Source organism: Schistocerca piceifrons, chromosome 4, assembly GCF_021461385.2.
Source record: "Schistocerca piceifrons isolate TAMUIC-IGC-003096 chromosome 4, iqSchPice1.1, whole genome shotgun sequence".
Taxonomy (NCBI): Eukaryota; Metazoa; Arthropoda; class Insecta; order Orthoptera; family Acrididae; genus Schistocerca; species Schistocerca piceifrons.
Genome location: NC_060141.1, coordinates 226,830,695 through 226,851,587, shown reverse-complemented (window position 1 = coordinate 226,851,587; position 20,893 = coordinate 226,830,695). Strand labels below are relative to the sequence as shown.

General features: G+C 41.6%; 1 protein-coding gene across 1 annotated transcript in view; it reads left to right on the top strand.

Annotated features, from left to right (window-relative positions):
* Window positions 1–20,893, top strand: part of LOC124795557 — a 621,230-nt gene that overhangs the window by 576,091 nt on the left and 24,246 nt on the right. The window lies entirely within an intron of this gene.

Here is a 20,893-nt window from a genome sequence, read left to right as displayed (position 1 = left end):
TACCATTGATCTAGAACATTGGTAACAAGACTGGTCTCTACCGCCCTATACTAGTCCTTCAAGGTTCGTGGTGGGTGGTAATTAAGCTTGACGTACAGTATTTGGTAAGTATACAGCACGGTTTAGCCCTGACTAGAGGCCATCTATCTAGGTGTACGAGTGGCTATATTACAATTAAGCTGGCTTCCAAGAAAATTGCGAAAATCGATTAATTTCTTTTGCAAAAGATTTTAATTGCGCTAAAACCAACGCTCAGCTAATGCCACCATTTGTATGTGCACCACTCACATTTTTCGTGCAAAAAACGTGCAGGAAACGCCTTTTCCTGAGAGGTTTATGAAAGGCACCTCTTATATACTTTGCACTTGTACGAATCGGTTCAAACTTTGCACGAATATAGACAAATGGATAACGTAAAAACTAAATTTTTTTATTCAATAATCTTTATATCTTGTCGTGAGAGATGGTTTAAATTCGAACTAAATGTAGCATGAAAAATTCGTTCTTACCTGAATTGAATGCGCGGAAATGGTTTACATTAAATCAAATCAATAAAAAAGGCATTTGTATGATAAATTTGAAACTCACAGTCAACGATGTAGCTACATTCGGATTTTTGGTGCGAGAAAAGTGTTTCTTTGTGAGCTTTTTACGCACACTGCTTCTATATTTCACACTTTTGGGAATCGGCTCAAATTTCGTAAGAAGGTAGACAAATGTATTAGTAATTAATGGTAGTCCTGTTAGTTCGTGATAGCTTTATCCTTTGCCACAATATAACCAACCTGGTTCGAAAGACAATGAAAAAAACCTATATCGCCCGAGTCAGCAAAAATCTGGTGCCAAGCTATGGTGGTCTAATGTAAAAATTATAGTAGACTAAAAGTTTGGAACCGGAATGAAAAATGCTCCTTTCATAGCAACAAAAAAGGCGAATATTTCCTCGGTAGAGTTAGGGATGTAAAAGAAGGGAAGTACCTTTCCGACTTGTCTGACAGCTTCAGAGACGTTTAAGGAAAAACATCTTGACTTATTCTCATCTTTTACGAGTTAAGACTACTTCCCCAGCGCAATGAGCTCTCTTAGCTACAATGTGATGGCACGCTTGCATCGTGCAATTTATACCCTTAAGTCCCGGATTCTGAGCCCAGAATCCAGAAGATTCGCCAGCCATATTAAACATTATACACTGAAGCTCCAAAAGAAACTGAGGTCGGCAACACCTATATAAGGCAACAAGTGTATGGCTCAGTTGTCAGATCAGTCACAGCTGCTACAATGGCACGTTATCAAGATTTAAGTGGGTTTGAACGTGGTGCTATAGTAGGCGCACGAGTGATGGGGCACAGCATCGCCGAGGTAGCGATGAAGTGGGGACTTTCCCGTACGACCATTTCACGAGTGTACTGTGAATATCAGCAATCCCGTAAAGCATCAAATCTCCGACATCGTTGTAACCGGAAAAAGATCCTTTAAGAACGGGACCACCTATGACTGGGGAGAATCTTTCAAAGTGGCAGAAGTGCAACTCTTCCGCAAACTGCTGCAAAATTTTAATACTGGTCCATCAACAAGCGTCAGCGTGCAAACCATTCAACGAAACATCTTCGATGTGGCTGTTCGGAGCCGGAGACCCACCCGTCTACCCTTGATGACTGCTCGACACAAATCTTTACACCTCGCCAGGACGCGTCAACACCTACATGGGTGGAAACATGTTGCTTGGTTGGACGAATCTCGTTTCAAATTGTATCGAGCGGATGGACGTGCACGGGTATGGAACAGCCTCATGAATCCATGGACGCTGCATTTCAGTAGGGGAATATTCAAGTTGGTGGAGGCTCTGTAATTGTGTGGGGCGTGTGCAGTTGGAAGGATATAGGACCCCTGATAGGACTAGATACGTCTCTGACAGATGACACGTGCGTAAGCATTTTGTCTGATCACGTGGAGTCATTCATGTCCGTTGTGCATTCCAACGGTTGGACTTGAGCAATTCCAGCAGGACAAGTCCAGATTTGCTACAGATTGGCTCCAGGAACACTCTTCTAAGCAGAAACACTTACTCTAGCTACCAGACTCCCCAGATATGAACACTATTGAGCTTATCTGGAATGCCTTGCAACGTGCTGTTCAGAAGAGGTCTTCATCCCCTCGTAATCCTACCGATATATAGACTGCCCTGCAGGATTCATGGTGTCAGTTCCTCCAGAACTACTTCAGACATTAGTCCAGTCTATGCCATGTCGTGTTGCGGCAGTTCTGCGTGCTCGCTGGGGCCCTACATGACATTAGGAAGGAGTACCAGTGTCTTTGACTCTTCAGTGTATAATATCATACGGCTGAGGAGCATACACTTAGTGGCTAAATAAGGTATTTCTTTTTTCTGGGGGGGGGGGGGGGGGCTGATTTCAAAGGGCGAATATAATATTTGGGGGACGCTAAAACATTTTTTTGATTCCTAGATGGATGGTGAGGGGGTGTTGACTTTTCTCCGGTTGGACCATTTCTTCCCTAAACCAACCCTGTCTTATGTGTGTGCTGATGGATAGGAATTATTCGATGGTGGGGATGCATCTATAATAGGCGTTATCCCAGAGTGGAGATGCATGGATCACTAACTTTTATCACAATTTCTGTAATATTGCATGACATTCCAAATGACCTTTATGGTAACTTGATGGTATGTGCCATGTTTAATGACATGGTATCGTGTATCATGTTATTTTGGTTGATACAGTTACACGATATTGATACTAATTATATTACATGATGTTGGTACTAGTATTATCAAGTAAAAATTGACGATTATGTCAATATCTTTTGATATAAATTTTTTCAAGCTACTAGGTAAGCCCAAATGCTAGTTCCCTTCTTCAGCATCCTTATCTCTGTCCAGGACACATTTGCCTTTTTTGTGCTGTGATAGGAACAGGTCTCATTCTCGCATTAAATGCCTTAATTTGTTGTAGGTTTGCTTTATAAATTTTGTAAAGTTACCTCCATAATTTATCAGTCGCCATTGCTGTGGAACCGGTGACCGGTTACAAAATTTTACTACCAGCAGAGATACAAAAGAGGTCAGTAGGTGAAAAAGGTTGACTACCATTTCTCTGGAAGCTAAATTCAACCTCTGCGCTGAAAATTCTGTTGGGGGAATACTTCGATATAAGTCTGAGGGAGTAGTGCACTAATGAGAGTTCATTCGATGTGATAAGAGGATTGAGAGTGGGGTGATAGTGATGTCCTCTGGACACACAATGACGTCGAAGGCGGCTTACAGCATCCATCAGGTTATCCCAACGCTTTCTCCTGAAACAGATGTTCACTTTCCCTCAGAAGAGCAGCAGGTTATAGCGGGTGTCATTACTCGTCTCTGCGAATAGTAATTAACACTAAAACTGTAACAAGTATCTATGTACCTAGTGCCTGGAGACGAATTTCATAGCCGTTTGCGTCTTCCGTGTGAACCATCTAGCGGCAACCGCTGTCCTAACAAGGATAATGAGTGGTGAAAATACCAGAATTTTATGTCCCCGGAGTCACCGCTGCTAAGTAAGCTTCCGACGTCAAAATGTATGTCTCCAGCCAACTGCTGAGGTGGATAGTGACCAAGTTGTAGCTAGTGGGACACAGAATACCGAAAATTTGTTTTCTTTCCGCAAAGATCTATCTTCCTGCCTTGGTGCCGATCGACGCAAGGGAGGTCGATTTGTGTGTCAGGGCGCGTCTTTGAAGAAGAAGGAGCCATTTACATTTTTGACTGATTTCGGAGAGACTGGTAGGTTCTCTCGTGGTGATCGTATCAGTGATCAGATACCGAGATAGCGCTGTTCGGTATCTAAGGAATTTACTTGCGGTTGTTCCTATTCTCTAGGATTTTCCCTTGAAAAGGAAATTTGCAAGTAAGGTTATACAGTCCATACAATACAGTTATTATTAACAAAACGAAGGAAGCCAGAGAGTAAGTACTCACAAGAGTGTCGGTATTGCCTGGAAACGTAAACCAAATTTCAATTAATTGGGGCGTCTGCCTTTGAATCCTAATGTAGCGTGTGCTCTCATGTACACCTCCGGCGTTGGGCGTGGCTAGATTTATATTGTGAGATGTCTGACGTTTTAGTTTCTTTTCTTCTTTTCTTTCTATCTCTACGTAGCTACTATACCCAACATCCTCAATGTTTCCCACGGCATACCTTTTACTTCACTACAATGCTTTCCGCAAGACGTACGTTTCTAGAAAATTCTTTTACATTTCCATATCAAGACTGGGTTCGAGTAGAGCTCTTATGTGGAAGGTATCTTCCTCTGGCAGTGTCCATCTTGTTTATTCCAGCCATTTAGATTTATCTTTTTGTAGAATAATTGTTTAACGTTTTCTACTAGTGTTTCGTTCCCTCATCTGCTGTCAAGCGACACATTATTGTTTTTTACTACTTTCAGTCACCTACACCATCGCCTTGTTTCTCCTAGTGTTCTGTCAGTGTATGCTTTCCACTTGTGTCAACGGCTTTCTGAGTCTTGTTTACGTCTAGCTATACAGTCAGTGTAACATGACACTGGCTTTATGTACCATCTACACTTGTACTGCCCTTCTGAAACTATCATTCACTGACTTTACTGCTTCTTCGACTAACAAAATGAACATCATTGTCGGCATCCTGCCGACTGGCATTACCTCTTCCCTGTCACGAGTTCGTCTGTTCGTCTCCCCACTGTAAAGCGTATATGTTTTGCTGTTTGGGTCTTATGATCTTTCAGGTTACCTGATTCAGGTTGACAAGATGAATGTTGTCCTTCAATGCACTCCTGGTCGTTGTTTTGGTTTTCAGTTTTTTTGGGGCGTTTCGGGCCATTCTTGGATGTCCTATATCCACGTTCTCGATGATTTTCCTCTACGGCTGTGACCTGTTCGTCCGAGAACCTTCGTTTATGAGGTTATGCCAAAAATACCTTAATTTGATGTAGAGGATTGGGCTTTCGAAGATATTTTTGGTTTTACATTTTTCAGGAATCTAATTCTTTTTTTACTTTTTAATCCACAACATTGTCACGTTATTCCGTCAAATTCGCATTTAAAAAGAATCGATTTTCTTCGCATCCATTTTTTCCTTGGTTATGCGTCATGTCTGTAAAAAACTACGGGAAAAAGTTTCAGCCGTTTTTTTGTCTGTTGTGGCAGTTTCCGTCCTTCACCAAATTCCTTAACTTAATTGCAGCGATTTTTCCTAGTTTTACTTTTTTTCTCATTTTCTCAGTGCACAGTCTGCTTAAAAATATGTATTTATCGAGTTCCTCAATGATTTTGCCGTCTGTCTTCACATAGGTCTCAGCTTCTGTTGTCAGACATTTTTTTTCGTTTTTACCTTGAAATTTAATCGTAACTCAACTTTTTCATTGTCTACATATTTTTTCAGCATACGTCGAATGGCTTGGTCACTACTTCCAAAAAACTGGTGTAGTCCGCCTTTCCTAAGTTGCTGGTCATACGCAGTTCTCCCAGAGTTTTAATTCCAGTTTCTATAGCCGTTAGTCCTGCAGTACTCATTAGATATACACCATACAAATAGGAAAGAAATGGCAGAAATGGACATCCGTGTCTGACTGTTTTTCTGTCCCGAAAGTTACTGTATACTTTAGCAGTATTTTTACTGTTGCTTTTTCGTTTTTGTATGGGTATCTGATTTGCTGTATAATGTGCTCTGGTATTCCCATAAAGCCTAGTAGTCCGCAAATTTTTGAATGACTTAACCATAAATAAGTCTTGTTAATATTCTGTAGATTTTTTCATGATCCATATTACGGTCGAGTTTGATCTCTGGTGCCTGCCCTTCCAGAACCCGTCTCGTTTCTTGAAAGCTCTCTGTCAGTGTATGCTTTTATTCCGTTCTGGATGAATTTTTCGTATTGGCTACAGCATACTGTTCTCTTTCTGACTTATTTTTCTGTTTGTTTGTGGCAAAGCACCGTCGATGATGTTATTCTATCGGCGGTCCTATTATAGTCCCCCTCCGGGCACTGTTTTCACAAGCGCGACTGCATACTGTTCCTCTGTTTTATTGGTCCTTAGTCATTATTGGAATACGACGTCTACTGGTACTTTTTATAACTTTCTATAATTTCACATATTTTCATTACCATAAAGAACTGCAGTATTTATCGCGGGTCTCGGGAATTCTTACAGTGGACCAAAGTGCAAACGACAGATACGTAACTGTCAGTGCGAAAATGGAGATGTGACAACACGAGGGTGGAACAGCAATAACTCTAAAACAGGCACTATGCTGTTGTACACAATTAAAACGCCTTATAGCGTAAAGAAACAATGTTTCAAACAGTTACGATGACGAACATAATTAGAGGTAGCATATAGCATCTGACATTTAGCGTCGAATTAATTCTTCCTTTGCTCTTGCAGTACGATTTTCAGACTCAAGAATATAAATTAGTTATACCCGTTTTGCAATGCTAAGTACCCATCTTGAACTGTCGTACTCTTGATCTTTTCTTATTGCTTGAAATCTTATAAACAACGTTCTTGCTCCAGCTAACAATCCAGTCACCTGATTCCATGTTCCGTCGACCTCATTACGGACATAATTATTTTTTCCATCACAACCTCTTTATTCTTCAATTTTTTTATATCTGTCCTAGTAACTCCCAACATGCTTATCACTCATTTGCATGGTTTTTTCTCATCAGCAGTAAATATATCCCAGCGTTAATATCTTAACCTAACTTTTTTCGCACAGTTTGGCTCTTACTTTCAAGAGAACTCTCTATATATAGAAGTAAATGGCCTGGCTGACTGACTGATTGACACTTCATCGCCCAGTGCAAGCTGCTAACGGCCGTAACCTGAAATTAGGGGAGAGTCTTGGTATTATACTGCAGACATTGTTTCAGAAGAGATTTTTCGAAATTCCACCACTAATGGAGCTAGATAAGGGAAAGAATGTTTTTTGAAAATAAGCTGCTACTAAGGCAATTTTGAAGCTAGAGCTGGGAAAATTGGTATTTGGTTTCTCGGTTAGAAATAAAACAGTTGGTGTTTCAGTATCTTCGGAAACTCAACCCCTAGGGGCATTATATAGCATATCTACTTGGGTCATTGGCAATTATTTTACAGCCCAAATTAAAAGAATTTAGTGATTTTCTAATCAAATTCTCTCATAATCAACCGATTAAATTGTAGTGCAATTTATTACCATTCCTTTATTCTCATGGATTTTCACGTTATAGCCCCATTATCAAAACGCTGTTTGATCACTGTATCGTATCATTAATATCCTATCACGCTGAAATTTCAGCATATATCTGAACTATTTTCATTTGCTTCATTGCATCTTCGATACAAATTTTGAAAAGTGAGAAAGATAGTATGAGTGCCCTTGTTACACCAAGCAATTGTAGCTTTGTGTTCCAGTCGTGGTGTTCCCGTTTGGTTCATTCAAAAATTGCGTGTTACCCGTCTTTTCCATAGAATATACCAGTGTTTATGAATACTTCCAAAATTTTCTGAAATTTTATATTGAGAAAATATATTTGAACGTCAACAGATTCCATGAAAAGTCTAGAATTTTTTAAGTCATTCTCCTATTACCAAGCGCAGCGTAAAAACTCCATCTCTTGCAAAGCCTAACTGAACGTTACCTATTAGTTCCTCAACATCCTTGTGAGTAACCCGCATATTATTCAGGTAAGCAATTTGCACAGACAATTTGTCCAGTAGGCTTCTCGCATGTATCATCCCTTGATGTTACACTAAGATTTAAGGGCAAAAACTAACGATGCAGTGTATACCATCCGTCTATGAACTGTAAAAACTGCAGCAATTTTTCAAACCCTCATAAAATACGTAATAACCAGCAGCGATATCAAAAAACGTATTTCGCTCACAGGCACGTACGTCGTAACGAGGTTTTCGACAGCAGATTAAATTACACTTTGTTCATTTCAAAGGAAATTCACTTCTCAGAACTGTGAGACGTAGAGAGTAATTGTTTTCATTGAATCACATGCGGCACCGGTGAGCAATACATTTCACTACGGAGTTTGTTTCTATTTTGCCACGAGTATCCGTAGTAATTTGTTCTCTCTCTGTTTTTCCAAGATATTACTTCCCGTACTTCTCACAGTTTTCGGTAATTTCGGAGTCATAGATGTATATGATGCTTTCGATTATATTTTGGCGTGGAATTTCTTTTCCAGAAAGTTCCATTAGCCCTGCTCCGTATTACGCTGACTCTGTCTATCTAATACGGCACTATATCCCGTTACTGTCCACATTTGTTCCACTTTGGGGGGGGGGGGGGGGGGCAACAACGTGTTTAGATTTAACTTCGTGGTAGCCTTCAGCTCATTGAGTTGTCTGGTTTCGACATTAAAACTCTTCTGTTGGATGTAAATATTCAGAAAGAAGTACAGGTAAATGTTGATCATATTACCAATACTCAACGACTTGTAGCACAGTGAAGCGATTCCTGTTTACAAGATTACTACGTGAAGCAAATTATCGTCGTTCACTTATAACTTCTACCAATTGTGAAGTATCTGTTTATATATACTTACGAAAGATCTCAGGGCGTCAAGGCAAAGTATTTCGTAGTGTGTACTTTTTATTGTAAATTGTATATTGAGGTTTCTTCCAGTGCCATTGACAGGTGGAGCACGAAGAGGATGGCAGCCTGTACACATTCTGTGTGCTGCTGTATCCTTCCTTTTTTCTGCATGATCTCTTCCTGATAGATACATGAGACGTTTTAGATAATAAAGATACATAGGAACCTAGAGATTTATCGTAGGTTCCACCCTACCTCAAGTATTCTATGCAAAGACACACGACACTATGCGTATGGCGTCATTTGTGAGTTCTCAGCAATTTCTGTGAGATAATTTCGGAGAATCTGTGGCGCCTTTGATGTGCAACTGCCTCCACAGGGCGCCGTTGCAGCCCTTGTCCTGCCCAGTATACAAAAACACAGAGACAAAGTGCATAGCTTCTATAATGTACCTTAATATCTACATGGGGGGATCCTATCGTTTCAGTTGACTAGGTTATTTGCTCTGTTGCATGTGCCTACAAATGCTTTTCCCGTAAGTACCCTTCGTACCTTCCCTTTTTGAACTCTTAAATCAATTATCCGTGTACTTTAAAAAATCAGAAAAGAAAATGACAGTTTCTTCGTGGGGATAATTTTATGTTACATTTTCAGATGAAAGTTAAATTCCTTATTTTGACTGTGGTTGTCGTGGTCTTCAGTCCGAAGACTGATTTGATGCAGCTATACCTGTGCAAGCCTCTTCACCTCCGAATAGCTACTGCAAATAACGTCCATTTGAAGGTGCTTATTGTTTCAACCTTTTTGTCTCCCTCTATTGTTTTCACCCCGCAAACCTGACTCCAGCTCTAAATTAATGTTCCCCTGGTGTCTCAGAATGTACAGCTATCAACTGATCCCATGTTTTAGTCAAGATATGCCACAGATTTCTTTCCTCCCTAATTCCATTCATCATATCCTTATTAGTTATATGAATTACCCATATAATCTTCAGCATTCTTCTGCAGCACCACATTTCTAAGGCATCTATTTTCTTCTGGTCTGTACAGTTGATCATCCACGTTTCACATCCATACAAGGCAAAATACCAATCAAATAATTTCAGAAAATACTTCATAGTATTTAACCCTCCATCTGATACTAATAAATTTCTCTTCTTCAGAAACGCGTTACCTGTCATTGCCAGTCTGTATTTAATCTCGTCTGTACTTTAGCCACCATGTGTTATTTCACTGCCAAAGTAGAAGAACTTATTTACTATCTTCAGTGTCTCATTTCGTAATCTAATTCCGTTAGCATCGCCTGATTTGATTCGACTAAATTCCATCTCTCCTGTTTCCTTTTGTTCATGTTTACCTTATACTCCCCTTTCAAGTCACCGTCCATTCCATTCAACTGTTCAACCCTGTCTTCAGCTGTCATCGGCAAACCTCAAGTTTCTTATTTCTTCCCCTTGAACTTCAATTCTTTCTCCAGATTTTGCTTTGATTTCCTTTACTGCTTGCTCAACGTGCAGATTGAATAACATTGACGATAGGTAACAACGCTGTCTCACTCCATTCTACATCAATGGTTCACTTTCATACCCCTCGACTCTTATAATTGCCGTCTGCTTTTTGAAACATTGTAAATAACCACTCGTTTCTGGCGTTCTCGTCTACTACTTTCAGAATTTCAAAGTACGTATTCCAGTCGTTAACGTCAAAAGATTTTTTTAAGTCTACAACTGCTGTAAACGAAGGTTAGTCTGTCCTTAACCTATCTTGTAAGAGAAGTCGTGAGGTCAATATTGCCTCGAGTTTACCTACATTTCCCCGGAACTCCCCAAGGTCGGCATCTGTAAGTTTCTTCTTCTTCTGTAAGTAAATCGTATCAGTATTTTGCAACCTTCACTTATTAAACTGATAGTCTGGTAACATTCACTCCTTTCTGAACTGGAATTATTACATTTTTCTTGAAGTCCGAAGACGGATTGGCTTTCCCACACATCCTGCACAACAGGTGAAATAGTTTTGTCGTGGCTACCTCTCCCAAGGATCTAAATAATTCTCAGAGAATGTCATATCTTCAGGGCCTTGTTTCAAACTAGGTGTTTCAGTGCTGCGTTGAACTCTTCTCGCAGTATCGTATCCCCCATCTAGTATTAATCTACGTTCTCTTGCTTCCCTATAATTTGCCTTTAACGTTATCTCAATGGTATAGGCCCTATACAGGGTGAGTTACTAATTATTGTCACCTAGAATAACGCCGAATGCATGATAGTAGCTGAAACGTTTGTGGGACAAATGTTGTTTGGGACAACGGAAGCCATAATATCACGTTCGTTTTTTGTTGCTACGTCGGGTTGCATAAGAGATATGAAGGTCAACCATTTTTATGGGATTCTATAGTTTGGTACCTATTTTCTGATAGCGGCTATCGAGACAAATCCAATGACGTGTATTAGTAAGGTCTTCGAAGGTCAACGAAGGTCGAAAAGGTGGTATGGATGTCCATTTATAAGAAGTGTTCGAAGTAATGACCATTGGTATCAATGCAGTGCTGCAATCTTCTTGTCATGAGTTGAGGGTATTCCTTATCAGATCGGCACTTATCTGAGCACATGCTCTGACAATTCTCTCACGTATGTCGTGCAAATAGTACGTATCGTCTAGTACGGCGTATCCATCTAACGTGCCATTGACATGTAAACACCATTCGACGGTTTCGCAATACAACACTAATAGTAACGGTAAGACTGGTATCGTCGAATCAAGCGAATGTGAATGATGTATTCCTTCGAAGAACAAGTTGGTATCCTTCTCATTTACGGAGAATGCAAACGAAATTCAGTGATACCTAGAGAATTATACGCTGAAAGATATCCTCAACGCACTCGCCCTACTCGTCGTAAATTTAACTATGTGTATGAGAAATTGAGAACAACTAGATATTTAACGTATCGGGTAAATATCCGGCAAAGGAAAGTTACTAACGAGGAAACGGAAATTGGTACTCTTGCCCCTGTGGTTTCAGGTCCTTGTATTAGTTCGCGTCAAATCGCAAGGTTATCTAGCATGAGCCAGAGTAGTGTTGTTCGTCTTCTGCATCGCCATAATTGTCATCCATACCATATCAGTCTCCACCAAGAATTAACTGGTAGCGATTGTATGCGTCGTATTGGATTCTCCCGATGGCTCAACCTCAGATTCAGAGGGACGACACATTTAATTTTATGTACTGACGAGGCTACATTCACGAATTGTGGAATGTTTATTTGCAAAACATGCATTATTGGGCAACTGAAAATCCACATTGGCTGCGGCAAGTTGCACACCAAAACCGTGGTTGGGGAATGCATAGGGTGGGATTCTGGAGGACAGAATTATAGGCCCCTATTTCACCTAAGGAAATCTTAATGGTATAAAGTACACCACATTCTTGCAAGGAACATTAGGTCAGCAAATGGAAGAAATATCTTTAGGAACAAGGAACAGAATGTGGTATCTACACGATGGAAGTCCAGCACATTTTTCGCTGACGGCTAGGAATGAGATGCAGAGACATTTCCCAAATAGTTGCATCGGACGCGAATGTGATGTGTCATGGTCGGCTCATTCGACAGACTTGACGCCTCGGGATTTTTTCTTGTGGGGATTCGAAAAAGACATTGTTTATAAAAACTTTCCAACTACACCTGAATATATGCTAGACAGAATTGTCAGAGCATGTGCTTCGATAAGTGCCGATGTGATAAGGAATACATCCACGATACGAAGATTGCAGCACTGTGTTGATACCAATGGTCATTCTAGTCATTCGGAAATTGAATCCGCGCCAGACGTCATGGACGTCGAAGACCCATAGAGGTCTCTGCACCAACGCGCCTTAAGCTGTGGCGGCGTGAGCCTCCTGGCCCGATTTTAGTGTGAGGGCGCCACAGTGGAACACGTGGTCCCAGCAGCCAATAGCGGCGCCCCCGATAGCGTATTTAAGCGCCTGTCTCGTGTTCAGCCAGTCCCAACACCTTCTCCAATCCCATCGACCGGTTCACCGCTTGGTGCAACCAGTGGTTGCTCAAGGTCAATCCCTCCAAAACCCGGGCGATCATTGTAGGCAAAACCACCCCTTCCTTCCACGTCCTCGATTGCTATCTCACCATCTATGGCCGTCCTATCGCCTTCACCCCCACCCTTAAGTACCTTGGCGTCACCCTCGACCGTCGCCTCTCCTGGACCCCCCATCTCCGAACAATCCAAGCCAAGGCACGCTCCCGACTCCGTTTCCTCAAGCTCCTTTCCGGCCGTACATGGCGTCTGGACACCTCCACCATACTCTACACGTATAAAACCCTCATCCGCCCTATCCATTGTTACGCCCATCCGGCCTGGATCTCGGCCCCCTACGTTTTATAGATCCATTCAGATCCTTGAACGCCATGCTCTCTGCCTCGCCTATCGCACCCGTCTCCCCTCACCCACGCAGATCCTGTACGACCTCATTCCGTTCCCCCACCTCCTCATTTTCCTTGAAAGGATACGAATGCTGTACACCTCCCATAAACTCGATCCTCCTCACCCACTTGTCTCACCCATCTTCTCCCACCCCCTCCCGCTGCTGCGCCTGTATTCCCACGTCCCACCCAGTCTCCATCTCTCCACTCTCCTTACCCTCTCCCAAGGTGGCCTCCCCTCCATCTACCCCTCCTATCAACTTTGATCCTCCCCTCCCACTTCCTGTGTCTTTTCCTTTGGGCATCCTCTCTCCCTTCTCTCTCCTTTTCCCCCCATCCCCCGTTCCTTCACTCCTCTTCCGCCGGGCTTCCCCTCCCCCTTCCTTCCTTCCTCCCTCACCGCTCTCTCCCCTGCCTGTGGCATCTCTGCTCTCCCCTCTCCCTCTCCGAACCCACCCCTCCTCTCTTGGCAGGTCCCCGGACTCGTACATGCTCAGTGGACATTCGCGCACCGGAGATCATCGCCATCAGTGTCTCGTGTGTGTGCCTTCGTCTAGTGTTTAGTGTTCTTTCGCCGTCACGCCACCACTGTTCACCTGTGCCGTCGCAGTCGTCCGTGTTTTGTGCGCCGTGTCAACGGGTTTAGTGTTTTTTCTCGTCCAGCGTGAACGGCTTCAGGTTTCTTGTTTTTCGTGTCTACAGTTTTTGCCCGCCATTTTTATTGTATCATCTGTACCACCTTTATGTCATGTATACTGTACCACTCGCGGCTGAAGAGCAGCGTACTATGCTGCTGACAGCCCACCTTTGTAAAAGGTGATTATAATAACAATAAAGAGAAAAAAAAGTTCAGCCAGCAGAGCAGCGTTATAAGTTGCTGCCAGCCAACCCACTTAGGGGGGAATCGAAATACAATAAAGGAAAGAAAAAAAAAAGTTCAGTCAGTCAGTCTAATCTCGCTTGCGTCGGCTTACACCTCGCTTTGGGCTAGACTGCTTCGTGTACGAGTTTGTTTCCTTGTGGCTCTGTTGTTTGGTCTTGTATTCGTTCCATCCTACGTTGGTCGTGTCCGTCTTCTTCCGTTGTATTGTTGTTCGCGGGCCTCTCCGCGGGTCCCACCGCGCCTTCCGTCTTTGCTATCCCGCGACCGTCCTGGTCGCAGTTACAACAGTCATCACTTCGAACACCTTCTGTAAAGGGACGTCCATGCCACCTTTGTGCCCTTCGTTGACCTACAGAGACCTTACTGTTAGACATCACTGGATTCGTCTCGATAGTTGCTATAAGTATCAAACTATAGTATCCCATTTAAAAAAAGAAGTTGACCTTCGTATCTCTGAAGCGACCCCACCTAGCTTTAAAAAATCAAAAACAAAAAAACAAAAATAAAACCAATGATCTTTCGCGCATTTTCCTTAGTCCTGGTTTTCTATCTGAGGGCTTGGTGTTTACACAGCTTCAATTTCCTTATAGGCGGTATCTATCTGTCCACTAATTATATATGCATCTATAGCCTTGCATTTGTTCTCTAGTTATTCGTGCTTACCCCTTTTGGACTTTTCGTTATTCTCATTTTTAGACATCTGTATTTCTTTTTGCCTCCTTCATTTGCTCTATTTTTATATTATCTCCTTCATTATTTCATCTCTCAAAGCAACCCTCCGGGCTTATACTGCACAACATTCGTTTCCCTGTTTCAGTCAGTTGTTGTCTAATGCTCCCTCTGAATCCCACAGCAACCCCTGCATATTCCGATTTCTTGAGGCACCATCCTAATGGCTTCTCTTTTTGCAGTTTCTTCAGTTTCAGCTTGCAGTTCACAACCAATAAATTGTGAGCAGTGTCAACGTCTGCCACTGGAAATGTTTTACAGCTTAAAATATGCCTCCGAAATCTATATCTTACCATTAAATAATCACTATGAATCGTTTCCGGTCTCTAGATCCCTTCCACGTACGCAGTTTTATTTTTTTCATTCTTAAACCAAGCGTTAGAGATGATTAAATTATGGTCTCTGCAAGCATCTCCCTGGCGGCATAATCTTACATTCCTTTCCTATGGTCCACGTCCTCCTATTACTTCTTCTTCGTTACACTACAAATTCATTTTAAAATAAAATAAAATATCATTTCTTCATAGGTGCTATGTTAAAATCTTTTTTCTCCAAGTTGAAATCGAAAAACAATCGGAAAATAATATGCTTTTCACTGCTGAGCTTTATAAGGAAACCTTTTTGTTAGCTGCGTAATTCAGTTGATCGATACAGCGAACAGAAACCGTAACATTATAGTTTGATATGTCAAAACTTTTCAGGCTACATTTATTGTAGATGACCATACGCTATCCCATGTAAGTAACACTTTTTGTAGGAAATTAGACACTACCACAGATTCCAAGCACATACCTGCGTGTAACATAACTACTGTGCCAGCAAAGCAATTATTATGCTTAAATTTTACGTTACCATTATTGTTTCTAGCTATTTGGTCACATACTGGCTCTTATCATTTCCTCATCAAGCTAATTTACAACATTTGTAAATTTTCGAGCGCTAACAGGATTTCCTTTTTGGTGAGACTTTCAAAATGAAATTAATAGGTATCCCTCCCCGAGAATGGCATGTTGCTTTCAGATTGCTTGGCACTCTAGTACGTTCAATCGGCACTCTACAGTAATCAAACACCACGCAGCAGACACAGCGGCACACCAGGGCGTTCAGACACGGGCTAGGACTACAGAATCACTGAGTAATGTACTGTTTTTTACATTGGAAGATATACAAGGCCTGAAACAGATAGACATGACCTGGGGCCGTTCATTTGTAGATATATGTGTGAAATCAAATTAAATTTGTGGATGGAAGAGCATCCCCAATAAATCTGCAAAAAGTAAGAACCCTATCCGGCACTAACACCATCGACCCCTGGCGGAAACAACTGATCACTTTTGAATAATGCCACAGAATAGAATTATTTCTGGTATTTTCAGAAATGCAACAGAGGCAAGGTTGAGCAAATAACAAGAACACTGAGTGTATCCAGTTTTCCTTGTCACAGAACAACCTAATCCACTGTCAGGTAATCGTCTCAGACGTCTGTATCCATCTTCGTTCTTGGGCTGATAAACTTTAGCTGCTCGCTGTCTGAATCCTGGCATAAATAGCGATCACACACTATGTCGGGATGTTGAGTTGGGTCAGGGCTTGTCTCACACATTTGTAACTTAGCGAGTCACAATATTCAGCTCTCCAACTGGGCAAATGCTACTTGCTTTCAGCATGAGGCAGCAATCCTCTCGCCATAACGTACTAGACTTATCGCTCAGTGCTCTAAAACGTTTCACCAAGCCTAAGCGACTAATATGTAATGGGTGTTATTTCCAGCCTCTTTAGAACTGTAAAATTTTGTTTATATGTTACTCTTTTACCTCACTAAATTTAATTCGTCAGTCTCCAATATGCTTGTTGATGGTTTACAGACTGGAAATTGTTTGCCATTAACTGTAGCTGGTATGACAGAAGAGTCATCAAATAGGTTTCCCCAGTATGACCCATACCAAAGTGCTTTTCTAAAGTCAAGGGCCTTTCAATTGGTTTAACGCAATCACACTTCTTTGAGCCAGCATTCTCATCTCGAAGCCGCTGCTATCCCCATCCTCTTCTGTAATCTGTTTTAGGTGTCCTCATCATTCCGTGGCTCACTTGTTTTTTCCCTCAAATCGTGCCTCTCCGGACAAAGTAATTAATCCTGGATGAGGGTTACAAATTACCCAGTGCACTGTGCCTTTTCCGTGTTAGTCTTTCATTGATTTCTTTCATCGCCTGTTACGTTCAATATTTCATCTCTCCACTTCAGTCCCTTCGATTGTACCACTCTTGTTTTAATTGCTTCCTCCTTCTTCTTCTCAATATTTCGATCCCACAAAGCATTAGTAATTAAGCGAAATCATGACATATTCTCACAAGAATATAGATTTTATCACAATTATTCCGCAGAGTGCATTGTTGACGACCTACACTCACACTTAATGTTCAAGACCAGAATTTACCAATTACTTTACGATAAGAAAATTATTATCATTAAATTATTTTCTGACACTTCTCTGACTACACTCATTCGAAACGACGCAATAAGAATGCTGTCCACGGCAATATAACCCATTTATGCACTTTTTCCCAACATCACCAAGAGTTCCGAAACAGCAGACCATTTCACAGTGCCCAAACATGGCGGACATCCGGAGACACTGTCTCCTTATTCAAACCGCCCGGAGATGAGTCTCCCCTATTGGTTGTCGCCACCTGACGCTCTGTTCTCCCGACTGTGTTGATCTTTTCTGAATCCTATAGACAATCTCTTTGCTTGGTTTTCCCACAGGTTACAGTTTGATAAAGCTCACTACCCTCTATCTATCTTTGGCTAGTCCCTCATCTTTCTATACCCCATCGCATCCAGACTTCGTGCAATCACACACTTACGGTAGTGCGAAACATGCAATAAAACTCACATGAGTTGATTCTCATATTTCTGTGCCATATTTCACAATTATAGTAATGGAAAAGTTTTGTTATGCCACAGAGAACTGTGACAATCAGTCTAGTGACATTCTAATATTACTTTTATGGGAATTTTTTAAATGAAATGTACTGATAGTACCTGATAGTACGGTTTCAATGTTGCAGAAGCGCTTAACAATGGTCTAAACCACGAACTTACGACCATGTACAGAAAAATAAAACTTTATATCACTGGAAGAAGGAAGATAACATCGTTCAAAATATCCGTCCCTAGAATTTATTTCAGGAGTTTTCTGTAAATTTCTAATGTTGCTCTTTGAGAGTTTAGCTTTAGCAGTATGTCATCTACAAATAATTAAAAACGACAAATACTGTGGCGTTGGCTTGAGGTCCCAACCCACGCAAATATATTATGTGATGCATTGCGACCAACAAGTACAGTAATGATATAACATGGTATAATTAAGATAAATATTACGTAATATTGCACCCAGAATAAATGCTCTGAGGTTTAATTTACAGTTTTCTGTCATCTTAAATTATATTTTCACACATCAGTGGAGTGTGCGCCCATTTGAAACTGCATGAGAGATTAAAATTGTGTGCTGGGGGGTGACTCGATCTCGGGACCTTTAAATTTTTGTTATGAGCTGGTTTCCACAAAAATGTAAATTAATGTTGCTTTTATTTGTATGTGTATACTGACTTATTAGCTGCTTGTCCTATCTGCAAACAGCCCGTCGTCCAGAAATCGTTAAACGAACTGACACAGGGTATGTTCATAAAGCAATGCAAATTTTGTCGTAAAAACATTTATTGAAAATATGGTTGCAAATGTTCTGAAACGTTTGAAGCACTCTCCTCGGGCACTTACACACTTTCTCCAGCGATTTTCCAGGAGCAGTATGTTCCGGATGAGGCCTCATAGGGAACCTCGCCCGCAGCGGTCGTCACGACGGTTTGTGCCGCCTCGGTGGTGTCGAAACGGTGTCCTTCGAGGGTAGACGTAATCCTCAGAAACAGAATGAAGTCTGCCGGAGCAATTCAGAGTTGTAAGCGGGCTGAGATAGCGTTGCCTTGTTGCGCTTCAGAGGGAACTCAGCGACGTACGGTGCCGATTATCTGAGTAGATTGTAGAGCTGAACCGCCATCTGAATAGACATCTCCTTTCGCAAACGAAAGAATTTTTTTCTTCAATATTTCGATAATTTCCGTGTAATGGGCCGTACTGACTGACTGTTTTGGAGGCACAAACTCCTTGTGGTCCGCGCCCTTAGTCTCGAAGAAGGCAACCAGCATTGTTTTCACATTTGGCTTGCTTATTACAGATTTTTTTTTTATTAGGGAGAGAACCGGAAGTATGCCATTCAGTACTCTGGCGGTTTTGTTCCAAGTTGTACTTAAATACCCATGATTCTTCCCCGGTAATAAAATTGTCTGAATTATCATTTTCAATGTGAACACGTTCCAGAAGTTAATTTGCGATGGCCACTTGATTGGCCTTTTTATCTACTATCAACGCTTTGGATACCAGCTTGATGCACACTTTCGCATGATGAGTAAGTTTGGCAACATGATGTTGACAGTGGCTATTTGACGGTTCAGTGTCTGTCCAATCATCGTAACACTCAAGCCACCTCTACGCAGTTCACAAGTAATACAAAAATGGTTCAAATGGCTCTGAGCACAATGGGACTTAACTTCTGAGGTCATCAGTCCCCTAGAACTTAGAACTACTTAAAACTCACTAACCTAAGGACATCACACACATCCATGCCCCAGGCAGGATTCGAACCGGCGGTCGCAGCGGTCGCGCGGTTCCAGACTGTAGCGCCTAGAACCGCTGGGCCACTCCGGCCAGCGCTCAAGTAATACGCACGAGTCTCATTTTCATGGATGTTGCTGAGTGACCACAGTCCACAGTGCGAATTAATGGTCACCTCTTCCCAATCCTCCTTCAACATCTTCAAACAACTTAATACTTGTAAAGCCGATAAAGTCGTATCTCCATAGACTTTCTGGATTAACATTGGTTTTGCTACAAATTTCCCTAATTTGTCGCAGAACGTGATCACGTAGCGCTGTTAGATCGTTTATACCATTGAGTGTTGTGTCACAGTCTTTGAGACAATTTTCACAAAACGATATTGACGCAACCGTTGCTCACAACAACACCACCTCGGCCGCATTGTGAACTTATGCACCCACTACACCACTCCCCCCCCCCCCCTTCTTCCCGCTCAACCCACCCAAAATTGAGCCCATGCAGCCAGGACGCGGTGTGAAGTACACTCGCTTCACTTTATAGCAATACCTCCACTAATAGTTAAGTAGTTCAAAAATTATCACGTCGCGCACTCAAAGTATGATCTTTTTATTGCGCAACTAAAAGTCTTTAATGTGGTAGGTATTGCATCAGCAATTGATTACAGTGGCGGAAAAAAATTAACAATAATTTCACTTATCTTGTATTTGCAATCAAACGACGATCTCGTTCTGGCTTTGGCTCGTAATTAAAAATGTTGTCTAGGTAGCAAGGCTGTCGCTGTTGGTGTGAAAGGCACTCGGATGTTAATTACGCCGACTTGAAGAACTTACGAAGACAATCTTTCAGAATTAATTTGTTGATTTATGTTTTTCATTGCAATGTGCTTCATAGTTTTTTAAACAATGGTCACTTGAAAATAATTCTTGACACTCACTTTTCACAAACATTCACATTTATTAATCATTTTATACCATCGCACGTTCTAAACATTACTTCATCATACAATTTCGCAGCCGTTACTGCCCTTAATAAAACCGACAGCATTTTTCATTGTCCACAACTCAGACTCATCTTTTCATTTCCAACACAACACTTTTCATATTCAACATAAAAACTTGACTACTCTGTACACTTCCGCGTCAAAAGAGGCAAGTCAGCATCAAAGATAACAATAAGTACAAAGATATTCACACTAGATATATCGATTTCAACATCTGAAAGTATAGACTTACATACATATAAAAATTAAACCAATTTTCAATAGAGTGAAAAATATGAGACATTACGTAGAAAAATATTCATTAATCTATGGCAGGGCTTCCCAACATTTTCAGCTGGTGGAGCCCTTCTTCAGTCGAAAATCCATGGCGGACCCCTAGTCTGTTCCCAATGACCACCCCCCCCCCCCCCCCCGAAGTATCAATAGCCTTAGGTTTAGAGGTGAATGAGAAAGCAAGTTTGACATTTAATGATGCCTGGGATCGCACACGTGCCAGCCAGTGCTGTGACTGGTCGACAAAGCGCGCTCCGCGCATGCGTAAAATGTTTCAGCGCATCTACCGCCGTGAGCCGACGCACAAACGACCCCCGTATTGTTGCGAAACAGTCGATCAGAG